Below are 17974 nucleotides of genomic sequence, written 5' to 3' on the forward strand. Positions count from 1 at the left end.
AGGTCTGTGTGTGTGTGTGTGTGAGTGCAGCCCACTCTCTAGTCTGAGTGCAGCCATAGGCCATCCATAGCTGGTTGTATTCAGTTCAGGGAGGGTGGTTCACTGCCTCATATTGTTCTATTTTTTTTTTTTTTTCAAGTAGTGTAGGCTGCTGCTCATTTTTTCTAATAATTCCTATTAGTGATTTTCCACCCGTATCCAGCTAACTTGTGGAAAAACACTACATAGGATAACGTAGAGGAGGGTTTTTGGGCCTTGCAGCGCCGTTTACGGCTGTCTGCACGGTCTCTGTGTGACTGCAGCTCGCCCTGTAGTCTGTGAGCAGCCATAGCCTGGTTGTATCCAGCTCAGGGTTCTTCACTGCGTCATACCGTAAAATCAATTTCCCTTTTGTTTTAAGTAGTGCAGGCTGCTGCACATTTTTTCAAAAAATTCCTATTAGTGTCTTTCCACCCGTATCCAGCTAACTTGTGGAAAAACACTACATAGGATAACGTAGAGGAGGGTTTTTGGGCCTTGCAGCGCCATTTACGGCTGTCTGCACAGTCTCCGTGTGACTGCAGCTCTCTCTGTTGTCAGTTCAGCCCCCAAAAAATAAATAAATAATAAAGTTCACCAAACACACCACTTTACATTTGTGTAGGCCACATTAGCTCATATTAAAGTCTAGTCCACACTTCAGAAAATTTGCGTTTCTTATACCTGTTAGGAGCTGTTCAGGAATGAGCACACAAAGCCGTTAGTACATTTCTGCTTATCTTTATCAGTCAACCAAGATGAAGAAGGCAGGGAGTAAGGCACGTGGGCGTGGGCGCGGGGCAGGGAGAGGACATGGGGATTCTGTGCCTGCTGCGGGCACCGGTGACTCATCAGCACCCAGTTTCACCAGGGAACAGTCCTTCATGCGCAGCTTTGTCGAAGAGCGCCATACACCGCTGCTGCGTGAAGAACAAATTGAAGCTGTTGTCAGATGGATGGCAGCTAACGCATCGACTTCAATTAGTGCCACATCCTCTCAGACACAGAGCACTGGAGAGCAGCCATCTGTCTCTTCACCACCTGCCAAATTGCCCAGGCAGACAGAGAGCCCAGGACAGGAGCCATCTCTACCTCTGTTCTCTGAATCTCTTGGCTTGGAAACAAGGGGCCAGCCAAGCAGCATTGGAGAAATGGAAGAAGAGGCAAGGTGCAGTGATGCCCAACAGCTTTTTCTCTCTGAGTCTGAAGAGGCGGGTGGGCCAGTGCCTCCGGTCACCACATCACAGGACGCATCCGCTGATGACACTCAGGTGCCACTTTCTGGTGCGTGCTCTGCTGCTGAGACTACCCAGGAGGAGCAGTTGGTGGCAGAGGGTAATGTAGATGATGAGGTCCTTCACCCATCTTGGCGTGAGGGACAGGAAGGTGGTGGGAGCAGCTCTGAGGAAGAGATTCCCCGAACGGGCCAAAGAGGGAGAGGGAGGGGGAAGACTGCGGATCCTGCAGCCTCCACTTTGGCACCTGTTAGGAGCATGTCTCTTCCAAAAGCCAAAAAAGGAGCTCCCAAGACTTGCAGTGCCTGGTTCTTTTTTGACACAGTTGCAGATGACATTTGCCATGTCAAATGCAAGGTGTGTCATCACAAAGTCAAAAGAGGTCGAAATGTCGGCAACCTCAATACCTCCAACATGTGGAAACATGTGCGCACCAGGCACGCGGCAGAGTTAGAAAAACACACTGAAGAGCTAGGCCAACAGTGGCAGCTACCACCTCTTCAGCTCGTGTTGCCTCTTCCTCCAGCTCACACGCAGCTGGTTCGGCTTCCTCACAGGATCACCGTGGAAGAACCTCTGGCCCTGTTGTCCAGAGACCCACTGTAATTCCACCCGCAGCACCACGTTCCCAGTTATCCACACACTCCCAGCCCAGTCAACAGCCATCGGTAGTACAGGCATGGGAGAAAAGGCGGCCTTTCTCGTCAAACCACCCACGAGCACAGGCTCTGACTTCAGGCATTGCCAAACTTCTCTCACTGGAAATGCTGTCATTCAGGCTGGTGGAGACTGACAGCTTCCGTGACTTGATGTCATTGGCAGTCCCACAGTACAATGTGCCCAGCCGCTTTTACTTCAGCAGGCAAGCTGTCCCTGCCCTGCACAAGCATGTGGAGGGACACATAAAACACGCGCTACTGAACGCCGTCAGTAGCAAGGTCCACCTCACCACCGATGCGTGGACCAGTCAACATGGACAGGGGCAATACCTTTCCCTCACTGCCCATTGGGTTAATGTTGTTGAACCGGGTACAGATCGTGCGAGTGGCGCAGGAAGTGTCCTGCCCACTCCAAGGATTGCAGGAATCCATTCTGTAGGCATTGACTCCTCCTCTTACACCAGTTCCTCAGAATCATCGCTGCAGGAGCCGTCACAGTCCACCTCCACATGGACCCGTGATGAACGTTTACCTGTTACGACCGACATGAGCACAGCCGTGGCCAAACGTCAACAGGCCGTCTTGAAATTAATTTCTTTGGGGAATCGAAGCCACACAGAGCAGGAGCTCTGGAATGCCATCAAGCAGGAGAGCGATGTGTGGTTTGTGCCAGCGAATCTCCAGCCAGGCATGGTAGTGTGTGATAATGGCCGAAATCTGGTGGCAGCTCTGGGCCTCGGCAACCTCACTCACATCCCATGTCTGGCACATGTGCTCAATTTGGTTGTGTGAGCAGCAGCAAGCTGTAATGGAGTACCAGCTGCATCAGGCGCAAAGAAGTCGCACTCAGCGCCATTCAGACTTCACAACCACAGAGTGGGCCACTATGAAGGACGTCTGCCAGGTTTTGCGTCCCTTCGATTATTCCACGCGGATGGCAAGTGCAGATGATGCACTAGTCAGCATGACTGTCCCCCTTATCTGCCTGCTTGAAAAATCACTGCAAGCGCTAAGGGATGATGTTGTGGAAGAGGTGGAGGATGAGGATTCACCATTTCCATCATCTTCTGGACAGTCAGCGCCACGCGGTTCCTCACAAACGCGTAGACAGGGGACACTTTGTGAGGAGGATGAGGAGGAGTCAATGGAGGAGGAAGACATCGGTCCCGAGGAGGGAGTTACACAATTGTCCAGTAGTCAGTGTGTACAGCGAGGGTGGGGTGATGACGAGCGGGCAGAGATCACGCCTCCAGCAGGGGACAGCGTTTCTTGGCCAGTTGGCAGTCTGCAGCACATGGTGGATTACATGCTGCAGTGCCTGAGAAAAGACTGCCGCATCGCCCACATTCTCAACATGTCTGATTATTGGGTGTTCACCCTCCTCGATCCTTGCTACCGGGACAACGTAGAAAGCCTCATCACACCGTTGAACCGGGTGCAAAAAATGCGGGAGTACCAAGACAAACTCGTGAATTCCATCATCTTCTCCATTCCAACTGAGAGAAGTGCTGCTAGTGCATTACAAAGCAGCTCAGTGCGTCCAGGCAGTGGAGGAGGCTCTGCACAAAGAGGGAGCAGAAGCAGTGCCTCTGCCCAAGGCAAGACCAGTATGGCCCAACTGTGGCACAGTTTTGTGTGCCCACCACAAAAGTCTACACCACCACAGACGGCTCCAGTCAGCAGGAGGCAACGGTTCCGTCAGATGGTGACAGACTACATGTCTTGCCCTCTTGCTGTACTCCCAGACGGCTCTTCCCCTTTCAAGTTTTGGGTCTCAAAGCTGGATACATGGCCAGAGCTAAGCCAGTATGCATTGGAGGTGCTGGCTTGCCCTGCGGCTACTGTATTATCGGAACGCGTCTTTAGTGCTGCAGGTGGTGTACTAACTGACCGTCGCATGCGATAACGTTGACCGGCTTACTTTCCTGAAAATGAACAAGGCCTGTATCTCGCATGAATTTGCCACTCCTCTTCCTGATTAAATAATTTTGTGACTGTCTACAGTATCCAGGTCTCCTGTTATGTTCATCTGTCTACCACCTGAACTTTAATTTCTGGGCTCCAACACCGCCAGTTGAGGCTCAGAAGTGCCGTCTGCACAGTCAAAACATACGACCCAGTGTTATTGGGTTTCAGTAACGTCAGCTGATCCCCAGCTGTGTAGCCGGCAATGTGTCCTGCGACCGCCACGCTGACACAACAACTGAAATGTAAGGGAACCTGTCCCCCCCCAAGGCGTTTGTTACTGAAAGAGCCACCTTGTGCAGCAGTAATGCTGCACAAGGAAAAGGTAGCTATTTTTGTTTAGCTCCTTGCACACGCAGAACTTAACACTTATAAAATGTGTCCACTGATACCTTAAAACCGTCCCGGAGGTGGGACTTTCATTCGTAATGTGACGCAGCACAGCCGTCATTCTTACCCCCCCGGCGCCGTGCGCCGGCTCCTCAGCGTCGTTTAGTTCTGTGTTTGCAAGGAGCATAATGAAAAGAGCCACCTTTTCCTTTTGCATCCTTTGTGCTGCACAAGCTGGCTGTTTCAGCTACAAACGCCTTGGGGGGGGGGTTTAAGGTTCCCTTTCGACTTTCTCCAATAAGGCTTTGGCCTACACTGTGTTCCTCTGCTCCTCCTGCTGTCCCTGGGCTCCAACACCGCTAGTTGCTGTCCAGAAATGCTGTCCGCACAGTCCCACCAGTCGCTCCTCTGTTATTGGGGTTCAGTAACGTCAGCTGTTCCCCAGCTGTGTGTGTGGCAATCCCTCCTATCTCCTCCACCTCCTCCTCCTGCTGTCCCTGGGCTCCAACACCGCTAGTTGCTGTCCGGAAGTGCTGTCCGCACAGTCCCACCAGTCGCTCCTTTGTTATTGGGGTTCAGTAACATCAGCTGTTCCCCAGCTGTGTGTGTGGCAATCCCTCCTATCTCCTCCACCTCCTCCTACTGCTGTCCCTGGGCTCCAACACCACTAGTTGCTGTCCGGAAGTGCTGTCCGCACAGTCCCACCAGTCGCTCCTCTGTTATTGGGGTTCAGTAATGTCAGCTGTTCCCCAGATGTGTGTGTGGCAATCCCTCCTATCTCCTCCACCTCCTCCTGCTGTCCCTGGGCTCCAACACCGCTCGTTGCTGTCCTGAAGTGCTGTCCCACCAGTCCCACCAGTCCCTCCTCTGTTATTGGGGTTCAGTAACGTCAGCTGTTCCCCAGCTGTGTGTGTGGCAATCCCTCCTATCTCCTCCACCTCCTCCTCCTGCTGTCCCTGGGCTCCAACACCACTAGTTGCTGTCCAGAAGTGCTGTCTGCACAGTCCCACCAGTCGCTCCTCTGTTATTGGGGTTCAGCAACATCAGCTGTTCCCTAGATGTGTGTGTGGCAATCCCTCCTATCTCCTCCACCTCCTCCTGCTGTCCCTGGGCTCCAACACCGCTAGTTGCTGTCCGGAAGTGCTGTCCGCACAGTCCCACTAGTCACTCCTCTGTTATTGGGGTTCAGTAACGTCAGCTGTTCCCCAGCTGTGTGTGTGGCAATACCTCCTATCTCCTCCACCTCCTCCTCCTGCTGTCCCTGGGCTCCAACGCCGCTAGTTGCTGTCCGGAAGTGCTGTCCGCACAGTCCCACCAGTCGCTCCTCTGTTATTGGGGTTCAGTAACGTCAGCTGTTCCCCAGCTGTGTGTGTGACAATCCCTCCTATCTCCTCCACCTCCTCCTGCTGTCCCTGGGCTCCAACACCACTCGTTGCTGTCCTGAAGTGCTGTCCCACCAGTCCCACCAGTCCCTCCCTTGTTATTGGGGTTCAGTAACGTCAGCTGTTCCCCAGCTGTGTGTGTGGCAATCCCTCCTATCTCCTCCACCTCCTCCTCCTGCTGTCCCTGGGCTCCAATACCGCTCATTGCTGTCCGGAAGTGCTGTCCGCACAGAGCCAAACACCTCGCCAATGTGTTAGTGGGGTTCAGTAACGCCTGCTGCTCCCCTGCTGTGTATACGGCAACGTGTCATGCGACCGCCACGCAGGCACAACAACATAAATTTGAGGGAACCTGCCCCCCCCCCAGGCGTTTGTTACTGAAAGAGCCACCTTGTGCAGCAGTAATGATGCAAAAGGAAACAGTGCCTCTTTTCGTTGTGCTCCTTGCACATGCTGAACCTAACACTTATGAAATGTGTCCCCCTCACACCGTTAAACCGTCCGGTCGGTGGAACTTTCCTTTGTCATGTGACGCAGCACAGCCGTCATTCTTACCCCCTTGGCGCCGTGCGCCGCCTCCTCAGCGTTGTTTGAATCTGTCCCGGAGCCTGCACTGTTAGGTTAGCCCTTGGCCATGCACACATTTTGCGCTGCCCGTCTTCTGACATCATTTGATGTCAGGCTGGCTGCGCCTGTGCGGCCGCGCTGGATAAGATCCCGCCTCGCTGTGTCATCTAATGTAATCACTCTGCGGACATGGGATCCATGGGCATGAGCAGTGCACATCGTCGCCTCTCACTCCCCTCCCTACGGCTTCTTCAGACTGTGCAACATCAGCTGATCCCTAATAGCATGCCACAGCCGTGACGCCGCACAGTCTGAAGAAGCCGTAGGGAGGGGAGTGAGAGGCGAGGATATGCACTGCTCATGCCCATGGATCCCAGGTCCGCAGAGTGATTACATTAGATGACACAGCGAGGCGGGATCTCGTCCAGCGCGGCTGCACAGGCGCAGCCAGCCTGACACCAAATGTTGTCAGAAGACGGGCAGCGCAAAATGTGTGCATGGCCAAGGGCTAACCTAACAGTGCAGGCTCCGGGACAGATTCAAACAACGCTGAGGAGGCGGCGCACGGCGCCAAGGGGGTAAGAATGATGGCCGTGCTGCGTCACATGACAAAGGAAAGTTCCACCGACCGGACGGTTTAACGGTGTGAGGGGACACATTTCATAAGTGTCAAGTTCAGCATTTGCAAGGACCATAATTAAAAGAGCTAAGTTTACCTTTTCCAGCATTAGTGCTATACACGATGGCTCTTTCAGCTACAAACGCCTGGGGGGGGGGGTGTTAAAGGTTCCCTTTCAACTTGCTCCAGTGCAGGCTTCGGCCTACACTCTGCTCCACCTGCAGAGCCCGGGCGCCAACAACGCCAGTTGGTGCCCGGAAGTGCTGGCTGCACAGAGCCAAACACCTCGCCAATGTGTCAGTGGGGTTCAGCACCGCCAGCTGTTCCCCTGCTGTGTAGCCGGCAACGTGTCCTACAACAGCCACGCAGACACAAAGCTGATGCCAGTGCAGGCTTCGGCCTACACTCTGCTCCCTCTGCTCCTCCTGCTGACCCTGGGCTCTAACACCGCCAGTTGGTGCCCAGATGTGCTAGCTGCACAGAGAAAAACACCAGCCAATGTGTCAGTGGGGTTCAGCACCGCCAGCTGTTCCCCTGCTGTGTAGCCGGCAACGTGTCCTGCAACAGCCACGCAGGCACAAGAACTGAAATTGAAGGGAACCTGTCCCCCCTCCCCCAGGCGTTTGTATGTTTCACAGCCACCTTGTACAGCAGTAATGCTGCATGTGTGCAAGGTGGCTCATAAACTTATTCTCCTTGCACATGTGGAACTCAACAACACGTCTAAAATCTGTCCTCTGAGACCATTTAAACGTCCCTGAGGTGTGACTTTCCTTTGTAATGACACGCAACAACAATGTAAAGACACTGCGGGGCTGGGATTCATGGGCATCGCGATCCGCACTGGCCGACATCAAATGATGTCAGATGACGGGCAGCGCTAACAGCGCAAGGCCAAGGGATAACACGACAGCGCAGACTCCTGTGCAGCAAATAACGATGCTCAGGAGTTCTTTCTGCCTGTGCAAGGAGCAAAATTAAAAGAGCAACCTTTGACTTGTGCAGCATTACTGCTGCCCAAGCTGTGGCTCTTGTAGTTTGTAACCCCTGAGGGGGGGTTAAAGGTTACCTTTAAAATCGGTTCAATTAGGCTTCGGCCTACACTCTGCTCCACCTGCAGAGCCCGGGCGCTAACAACGCCAGTTGGTGCCCGGAAGTGCTGGCTGCACAGAGCCAAACACCTCGCCAATGTGTCAGTGGGGTTCAGCACCACCAGCTGTTCCCCTGCTGTGTAGCCGGCAACGTGTCCTGCAACAGCCACGCAGACACAAAGCTGCTGCCAGTGCAGGCTTCGGCCTACACTCTGCTCCCTCTGCTCCTCCTGCTGACCCTGGGCTCTAACACCGCCAGCTGGCACCCAGATGTGCTAGCTGCACAGAGAAAAACACCAGCCAATGTGTCAGTGGGGTTCAGCACCGCCAGCTGTTCCCCTGCTGTGTAGCCAGCAATGTGTCCTGCAACAGCCACGCAGACACAAAGCTGCCGCCAGTGCAGGCTACGGCCTACACTCTGCTCCCTCTGCTCCTCCTGCTGACCCTGGGCTCTAACACTGCCAGTTGGCGCCCAGATGTGCTAGCTGCACAGAGAAAAACACCAGCCAATGTGTCAGTGGGGTTCAGCACCGCCAGCTGTTCCCCTGCTGTGTAGCCGGCAACGTCTCCTGCAACAGCCACGCAGGCACAACAGACCTAAATCTGCTGCCAGAGCAGGCTTCGGCCTACACTCTGCTCCCTCTGCTCCTCCTGCTGACCCTGGGCTCTAACACCGCCAGTTGGCACCCAGATGTGCTAGCTGCACAGAGAAAAACACCAGCCAATGTGTCAGTGGGGTTCAGCACCGCCAGCTGTTCCCCTGCTGTGTAGCCGGCAACGTGTCCTGCAACAGCCATGCAGGCACAAGAACTGAAATTGAAGGGAACCTGTCCCCCCTCCCCCAGGCGTTTGTATGTTTCACAGCCACATTGTACAGCAGTAATGCTGCATGTGTGCAAGGTGGCTCATAAACTTATTCTCCGTGCACATGTGGAACTCAACAACACGTCTAAAATGTGTCCTCTTAGACCATTTAAACGTCCCTGAGGTGTGACTTTCCTTTGTAATGACACGCAACAACCACATTGGTAGCGCTGCCGTCTTCTGACATCATTGTTTGGCTGGCTGCGCCTCTGCTGCCGCCCTGCCCGACACAATTCCCCTCATTGTCTTATTTATTTTGACTGAAAGGGTGTGATTGACGTGCAGGAGCAGTGCATATCTTCGCCCGCCTGTCACTCATCTCCTTCCGCCGTCTTCAGACTGTCCGGCTTCATGGCCGTGGCATGCGATAAGGGATCAGCTGACGCCGCAGTCTGAAGCAGGTGTAAGGACCCGAGTGTGAGAGGCGAACATATGTACTGCGCAAGGCCATGAATCCCAGCCCCGCAGTGTTTTAACAATGTAAAGACACTGCGGGGCTGGGATTCATGGGCATCGCGATCCGCACCGGCCGACATCAAATGATGTCAAAGGACGGGCAGCGCTAACAGCGCAAGGCCAAGGGATAACACGACAGCGCAGACTCCTGTGCAGCAAATAACGATGCTCAGGAGGCCGTGCCAAGCACCAAGCTGGCATTTTTGCCAGCTGTGCTGCGTCTCATTACGAAGGGAACTCACGCCTCCAAAACAGTTTGACTGTTTAAGGGCCTAAATGTTATACGTGTTTCTTTCTGCGTGTGCAAGGAGCAAAATTAAAAGAGCAACCTTTGACTTGTGCAGCATTACTGCTGCCCATGCTGTGGCTCTTGTAGTTTGTAACCCCTGAGGGGGGGTTAAAGGTTACCTTTAAAATTGGTTCAATTAGGCTTCGGCCTACACTCTGCTCCACCTGCAGAGCCCGGGTGCCAATAACGCCAGTTGGTGCCCGGAAGTGCTGGCTGCACAGAGCCAAACACCTCGCCAATGTGTCAGTAGGGTTCAGCACCGCCAGCTGTTCCCCTGCTGTGTAGCCGGCAATGTGTCCTGCAACAGCCACGCAGACACAAAGCTGCCGCCAGTGCAGGCTTCGGCCTACACTCTGCTCCCTCTGCTCCTCCTGCTGACCCTGGGCTCTAACACCGCCAGTTGGCGCCCAGATGTGCTAGCTGCACAGAGCCAAACACCTCGCCAATTTGTCAGTGGGGTTCAGCACCGCCAGCTGTTCCCCTGCTGTGTAGCCGGCAACGTGTCCTGCAACAGCCACGCAGACACAACAGACCTACAAATGCTTCCAGTGCAGGCTTCGGCCTACACTCTGCTCCCCCTGCTGACCCTTTGCTCCAATACCGCTAGTTGGGGCTCTAGGAAGACAAGCTTGAATAGGTCCCCATCCTGGTTCCAGCACCGTCAGCTGGTTCTGGGTAGAGCCTTTGGCTTAGGTGCCTCCCTCTGGGTATCCGAGTTCCACCAACGTCAGGTGGTCCTTGGTAGTGCTTTCATGCACGGGTACCTCCTGCTTAGTAACCAGGTTCCAGTAACGTCAGCTGGTCCTCGGTAGTTCCATTGGCTCTTGGACCTTCGGCTACCCATCCGGGTTCCAGTACCGTCAGCTGGTTCTCGGCAGTGTCTTTTGCTCTTGTACCTTCTGCTCCCCATCCTGGTTCCAGTACCGTCAGCTGGTTCTGGGTAGAGCCTTTGGCTTAGGTGCCTCCCTCTGGGTATCCGAGTTCCACCAACGTCAGGTGGTCCTTGGTAGTGCTTTCATGCACGGGTACCTCCTGCTTAGTAACCAGGTTCCAGTAACGTCAGCTGGTCCTCGGTAGTTCCATTGGCTCTTGGACCTTCGGCTACCCATCTGGGTTCCAGTACCGTCAGCTGGTTCTCGGCAGTATCTTTTGCTCTTGTACCTTCTGCTCCCCATCCTGGTTCCAGTACCGTCAGCTGGTTCCGGGCAGAGCCTTTGGCTTAGGTGCCTCCCTCTGGGTATCCGAGTTCCACCAATTTCAGGTGGTCCTTGGTAGTGCTTTCAGGCACAGGTACCTCCTGCTTAGTAACCGGGTTCCAGTAACGTCAGCTGGTCCTCGGTAGTTCCATTGGCTCTTTGACCTTCGGGTAGCCATCCGAGTTCCAGTTCCATCAGCTGTTTCTCGGCATTTTCTCTGCCTTCTTGTACCTTCTGCTACATTTCCAAGTTCAAGAGACTAAAGACGATGACCCGGAAGACTACCCCTAAGATGACGACGACACCAGAGACGACAACCAGTGAGATGACGACGACCCTGGAGACGATGACCCTGAAGACCACCCCGATGACGACGACCCCGGAGACGATGACCCTGGAGACGACGACGACCTGGAAGACCGAGAAGCAGAAGAACAAGAGGCTGCAGAACAAAGAGCAGAAGAACATTAAGCATAACACTAAATATCAGAGCAAAAGATATTATCTAAATTATAAGCAGAAGAAGACTAAGCAGTGTATGGGGGTGAGTCCGTTCCTCCTCGTGGTGCCCCTGTATAGAGCCTGATGCTGCAGGCCAAACTGAATGCTGACAAATGTAACTCTTCTGTGACAGGCAGAACGGAAGGTGTAATCTTCAAACTTTTATAGATAACAACTACAGGAATGCCTGTCACAAATAAGAATATGATGAAGAAGTTGAATATGAAGAAGAATAATAGTTAAATAAAAAGAATATGAACAATGTAACAAAAAAAATAATAGGTAGAAGATGAAGAAGAAGATGAATAAGGTGAAGAAGTTGATGTCAAAGTAGCTGATGATGAGGATAATGAAGAAGAAAGTGTGGGAGAAGTAAAAAAGAAGGTGAAGGGCGTGGAAGTAGTGAAACATCAATATCTGACAAAATTAAAAAAAAAAATAACATAGTCAAAATCTTTCTAATGCCGAACGTCATAAAAAAAAATTAAATTCCTGCTATTCTATTTGATTGGGCTAAACCTCTGTGCCTTTAATGTCTCCGCCACCTCCCCCAATACATCCTACATTATTCTTAGTTGTTTTCCTTCATGTAGAATGAACCTACAAGGAAAGAAAGGGTTTATTTTAATTCCGATATTTTTTCGTCCCATTGACTTGCATTGGTATCGGGTATCGGTATCGGATTAGATCCGATACTTTGACGGTATAGGCCGATACTTTCCGATACCGATACTTTCCGATATCGGAAGGTATCGCTCAACACTACTCAACACTAACCTTGACATATTTCCAAGCAAAACTCATTTTGGTTTTGTTTTCATGTGTTTTTTGTGGCACCGGGAAAAATGGCATGAATCTAGCAAAATAATGATTAAAGCTGTGAACTAGGAGTCAGGAATGCTTCCAGGGGCGATCCCCGTGATGTACCTGTGTCATTTGAGCAGTGTTTCCATCATTTTCAGACGTTTTTAGACCTTAAAAGGACCCCGGGGGGATTGCGGTAAAAATACTCCTATAGACTTACATTGGGCTCGTTCTTCTGGCTGAGTACCCGATTATTCCAATCTGCTCGACCCAAGCAACGAGCACCCAAGCATTTTAGTGCTCACCCATCACTAATAGTGATCTTCTACCTCCCATCTCTCAAAAGGACGGAACACACTTGTGACAACAGCTTTATAAACCTAATGTGGCGAATGTAATCTTTTACAGTGTGTAAAATGGAGGCGGCATTTTTGGGGGTTTAAATGAATAAAATCACAACTTGTTTGCACTGGCTGGAACCTGTGAATTTCTTAAAATACATCACAAATGTGATTTCTGACAATTAATTAATTTGTCTCTACTTGACAAGATAAAGAGGAATTATTGGTCGTGTGAAATGTAACCATCAATTCTCACCAGTATAACTAAGATCCGTGAAATAAACACATGACTGCCTGAGACTTGGGTAAAATGGTGGCAGCAGCCTTTTATTAAACATTGCCACAAACTTGGGGCGCCCACAACCCTGGCACCCCAAACTTTATATAACATTAACCAGCTGATAGGTCTGGTGCAGAGGCATAACCCACAACCTTCCTCATCCTCCCCGGTCGCACCGCACCAGCCCAGAGCAGGAGGTATTAATACCACTGAATTAGTACCCCTAACTTCACAGGACTTTTGCCCCCAAATTGCAGTTGCCTCTCACAGAAGCCATCAGACCCTACTAGTGTCTTCCCACCAAATGCCATCACACTGGACCAGCCTCTAACCCAGACCTATCCCCCCGCCGATGTGACAGGAAAAGGGTGGGCAGCTGGATCCAGGGTGCAAGAGAAGGCGGGAACCCTCCCCTATCCCTTATATACCCTCTACAAAACTTCCTCCCACCAGTCAGACTCCTCCCATCCTTATTGTCACACTAGTTAACCCTTTCACTCCCACCCTCTAGATTGTCATGCGGTCCATCCACCCTGCGGCTCCGTCACTTGTCTCATTTATCAGCATTCAGTCTTTGTCCCTCCAGTAAAGTTATTTTCTGTTTCTCAGGTCCCAGTATCCCGCTGCTCAGATCCCTGCTCACCTGGAAGCTGGAAAAAGGCAAAACCGACAATTCACATCTGCTGCTATGACTGCATCCCGTGTCCAGAAGGCGAGATCTCCAATATAACTGGTATGTACAGTCTGAGGGGTGTAACCGGCGTCCAGCACCTTCTTATAGAAGATGGAATCTGCATCGACCACATTCACACAGGAAGATGGACTCAGCATCGACCACATTCACACAGGGAGATGGACTCCGCATTGACCACATTCACACAGGAAGATGGACTCCGCATCGACCACATTCACACAGGAAGATGGACTCCGCATCGACCATATTCACACAGGAAGATGGACTACGCATCGACCACATTCACACAGGAAGATGGTCTCTGTATCAACCACATTCACACAGGAAGATGGACTCCGCATCGACCACATTCACACAGGAAGATGGACTCCGCATCGACCACAATCACACAGGAAGATGGACTCCACATAGACCAAATTCACACAGGAAGATGGACTCCGCATCGACCACATTCACACAGAAGATGGACTCTGTATCGACCACATTCACATAGGAAGATGGACTCCGCATCGACCACAATCACACAGAAAGATGGACTCCACATTGACCATATTCACACAGGAAGATGGACTCCGTATTGACCACATTCACACAGGAAGATGGACTCCGCATCGACCACAATCACACAGGAAGATGGACTCCGCATCGACCACATTCACACAGGAAAATGGACTCCGCATCGACCACATTCACACAGGAGATGGACTCCGCATCGACCACATTCACACAGAAGATGGACTCTGTATAGACCACAATCACACAGGAAGATGGACTCCGCATCGACCACAATCACACAGGAAGATGGACTCCACATCGACCACATTCACACAGGAAGATGGACTCCGCATCGACCACATTCACACAGAAGATGGACTCTGTATCGACCACATTCACACAGGAAGATGGACTCCGCATCGACCATATTCACACAGGAAGGTGAACTCCGCATCGACCACATTCACACAGGATGATGGACTCCGCATCGACCACATTCACACAGGAATATGGACTCCGCATCGACCACATTCACACAGGAAGATGGACTCCGCATCGACCACATTCACACAGGAAGATGGACTCCGCATCGACCACATTCACACAGGATAATGGACTCCACATCGACCACATTCTCACAGGAATATGGACTCCGCATCGACCACCTTCACACAGGAAGATGGACTCCGCATCGACCACATTCACACAGGAAGATGGATTCCGCATTGACCACATTCACACAGGAAGATGGACTCTGTATCGACCACATTCACACAGGAAGATGGACTCTGCATCGACCACATTCACACAGGATAATGGACTCCGCATCGACCACATTCACACAGGAATATGGACTCCGCATCGACCACATTCACACAGGAAGATGGACTCCGCATCGACCACATTCACACAGGAAGATGGACTCTGCATCGACCACATTCACACAGGAAGATGGACTCCGCATCAACCACATTCACACAGGAAGATGGACTCAGCATCGACCACATTCACACAGAAAGATGGACTCTGCATCAACCACATTCACACAGGAAGATGGACTCCGCATCGACCACAATCACACAGGAAGATGGACTCCGCATCGACCACATTCACACAGGAAGATGGACTCCACATCGACCACATGCACACAGGAAGATGGACTCCGCATCGACCACATTCACACAGGAAGATGGACTCCGCATCGACCACAATGACACAGGAAGATGGACTCCGCATCGACCACATTCACACAGTGCAGAGCAGGACGTCACTCAGGGATCGGTGTGCGGCATTTCAGCCCCAGCACTGTCTGCAGCAGTTACAGAGGATAGAACTTCATATATTTTTCAGATTTATCACACATGATAGGATTAGATACATGGCTCAACATACAGTATAACACATGAAAAGTTTAGATACATGGCTCAGCAGATAGTATCACACATGATAGGATTATATACCTGGCTCAGCAGATATATCACACATGATATTATTGGATACACAGCTCAGCAGATAGTATCACACACGATAGGATTAGATGCACAGATCAGCAGACAGTATCAAACATTGGACACACAACTCAGATGCACAGTATCACACATAATAGGATTAGACACACAGCTCAGACTACAGTATCAGACATTGGATACATGGCTCAGATGCACAGTATCACACATAATAGCATTAAGCAGTCTTTCACCAGCTCACTGCACCGTCAACTTATTTCGGCCCATGTGTGGTGCACGGATCTATCAAACAATCATATGTCAGATCCAATGATGCGGTAATTGCCCCTTAGTATTGATTGGCAGTTGTGTTCACTGCGCATAGGCAGAAAGCTGCCCATCAGTGGAGTGGGTGGAGTTATACTGAGCTCAGCATTCTGTGAACTGATAGACAGGCAGCAGATAAAACAGAAATGTTCTCAAAATGACAGCAAGTGGCTGTAAGTGATACATTGCTGGAATCAGGATCTCAGACCCTACATCATGCTGCTCTTAGATGAGGTTGCAAATAACACATTCTTTTTACCTCTATGACTGTCAGCCTCACAGAGTGTGCATGTCACAAGGAGCACTGCTCATTTCTTCATGTGTCTTATCAGTCTAATGCCGGGGTCATACTTGCGAGTGTGATGGAAGAAACTCGCGGGAGTCTCCCACATCAGCACCCGGCACTGCCGCCGGCCCCCGGGTCCGGAGTGTGAGGCTGCATAGAAATACATGAAGCTGCGCAGAAATACATGCAGCCGCACACTCCGGGCTGAGTGCCAGCGGCAGTGCCGGGTGTTGATGTGGGAGAGTCCCGTGAGTTTCCCCTTGTTTGAATCTGTTTTTAGGACATTTTAATAGATTTGAATGCAGTGACAGGCAGGAGACAGAGCAAGGGTTAACTGGGTTTCAATCAACAGTAGGATGCTCCATGCAGGGAGGTAAAGGGTTAAACAGGGAATAAAACAGTTCAATAGTGAAACTGTGGGTAGGGTTGAAGAACAGTGAAGACAGTAGGGACAGTTCTTGTTGGGTTAACTTATCCTATCCACTCGAAAAAAGGAAAAGAGTGGAAACGCACTTACCCCAAGTGCGTTTCCACTCTTTTCCTTTTTTCGTTTGGATTCTGCACTATTTTTCTGGATTCGGCACCCCCGCACTAACATTGTGGAGGAGACGCATGGCCATCGCAGCCATCAGGTGCCAAGTTGGTAAAAATTCATTACCTTGGGTTTACTGAAAAGAAGCAGTGCGGATGTGTATTTTATTTTTCTTTGTTTGGTTTATCCTATCCACTGACCCTCAGGCCGTGGGTGTTGTGAAGTGATGATGGCGCCAACAACAGCTGACGAGATGCTGATCCGATGAAGTCCTATGGGTAATGAGGATCCATCTTCTGGCGGCAGCGGTTGGCTGCGGTACCTTCCGCTGAGCCTTTAGTCCGTCTACTGATGCAGCCAAGAGGGTATACTGTAGGTCTCAACACTCTCCGGGTTCAACGTAGACCGGTAGACATATATGGGGGAATCAGGGCACAGCTTACCTTCCCACACTGAGTCTCTCTGAGGAGAAGTGTGCGCGGTACTCATGAGATCACAGTGTTTGGCACCTCGCCTCAGGGTGACCAAAAGGTGTCCTGCACGTTTCTCCTGGCGAACGCTACTAGTTGCCATGGGGTTCGGTGGGTGCGGGTCTGCTCTGCAACAGGGCTCGAGGGCCAGAGCACTGACTTCTATCTGCCGCGCGCTGTCTGTTGCCACCACAACTAAGTACTTCCACGCGCACTGTGTCTGCAGCCAAATAGCCAAGCCCCCTACTACCGGATGTGTAGGTTTGTCTGGTATCGTTAGCTTTCCCCCTGACAATAGATGAGACTGCTCCAACAATTTTTGACCCGGCATATAACAGGTACCCGTGGTTCGGTCCTTCTTTTTACACTCCACTCTCCTTTTGCTCACCATTCCATGGGCGAGAGTTCATGTAGCATAGCAAATGTTATATGCAAATTGCCTTTTCAGAGAAAAAGAGGACTTGAACTCTATAGCGCCACCTATTGGAAGTAGCGATCCTACAAGTTACAATCAACCCTTTAACGAGTCTTGCAATTCGACTTAGGCCAGTCTCACATGTCCAGATAATTCCGGTACCGGAAAATCGGTAACGGAGTTATGCGTGTCCGTGTGTCCGTGAGCTCACGTGGCACATCAGTGTGGCACACGTGCGGCAGCCATGTGCCGCCCGTGTGTCGACTGGGTACCACACGGACCGTGCAGGAGACAGCGCTCCAGTAAGCGCTGTCCCCTGCTTTGGGTGCTGAAGCCGCTGTTCATTTCTTCTCCCCAGCAGCATTCACTGGAGAGAAGGAATGAAAAATCATTGTTTTTGTATTATTTTTGTGGTTAAAATAAAGATCCTTGACCCCTCCCGCCTCCCACCCCAACCCCATTCTTGTGGAGAGTGACATACCTGCTCTGGCTTGTCAAGGTAAGGAGGCTTATTCGCCCTGCAATTTTTCTCTGGGAAAATTTAAAACACCGTGTCTGCGAATTTAGATACTGATTTGGCTCTTATCCTAACATATTGCAAGACTCGTTAAAGGGTTGATTGTGACTTGTAGGATCGCTACTTCCAATAGGTGGCGCTAGGGTTGAGCGACTTTTACTTTTTAGGATTGAGTCGGGTTTCGCAAAACCCGACT

General features: G+C 51.3%; 1 long non-coding RNA gene across 1 annotated transcript in view; it reads left to right on the forward strand.

Annotated features, from left to right (window-relative positions):
• LOC143793417 (uncharacterized) overlaps positions 1–17974 on the forward strand; it is a 200256-nt gene that overhangs the window by 90223 nt on the left and 92059 nt on the right. Inside the window, exon 2 of the long non-coding RNA XR_013220123.1 lies at positions 13207–13330. This is a non-coding gene — a long non-coding RNA (uncharacterized LOC143793417). The remainder of the gene's footprint in view (positions 1–13206; positions 13331–17974) is intronic.

This window comes from Ranitomeya variabilis, chromosome 1 (assembly GCF_051348905.1).
Source record: "Ranitomeya variabilis isolate aRanVar5 chromosome 1, aRanVar5.hap1, whole genome shotgun sequence".
NCBI lineage: Eukaryota > Metazoa > Chordata > Amphibia > Anura > Dendrobatidae > Ranitomeya > Ranitomeya variabilis.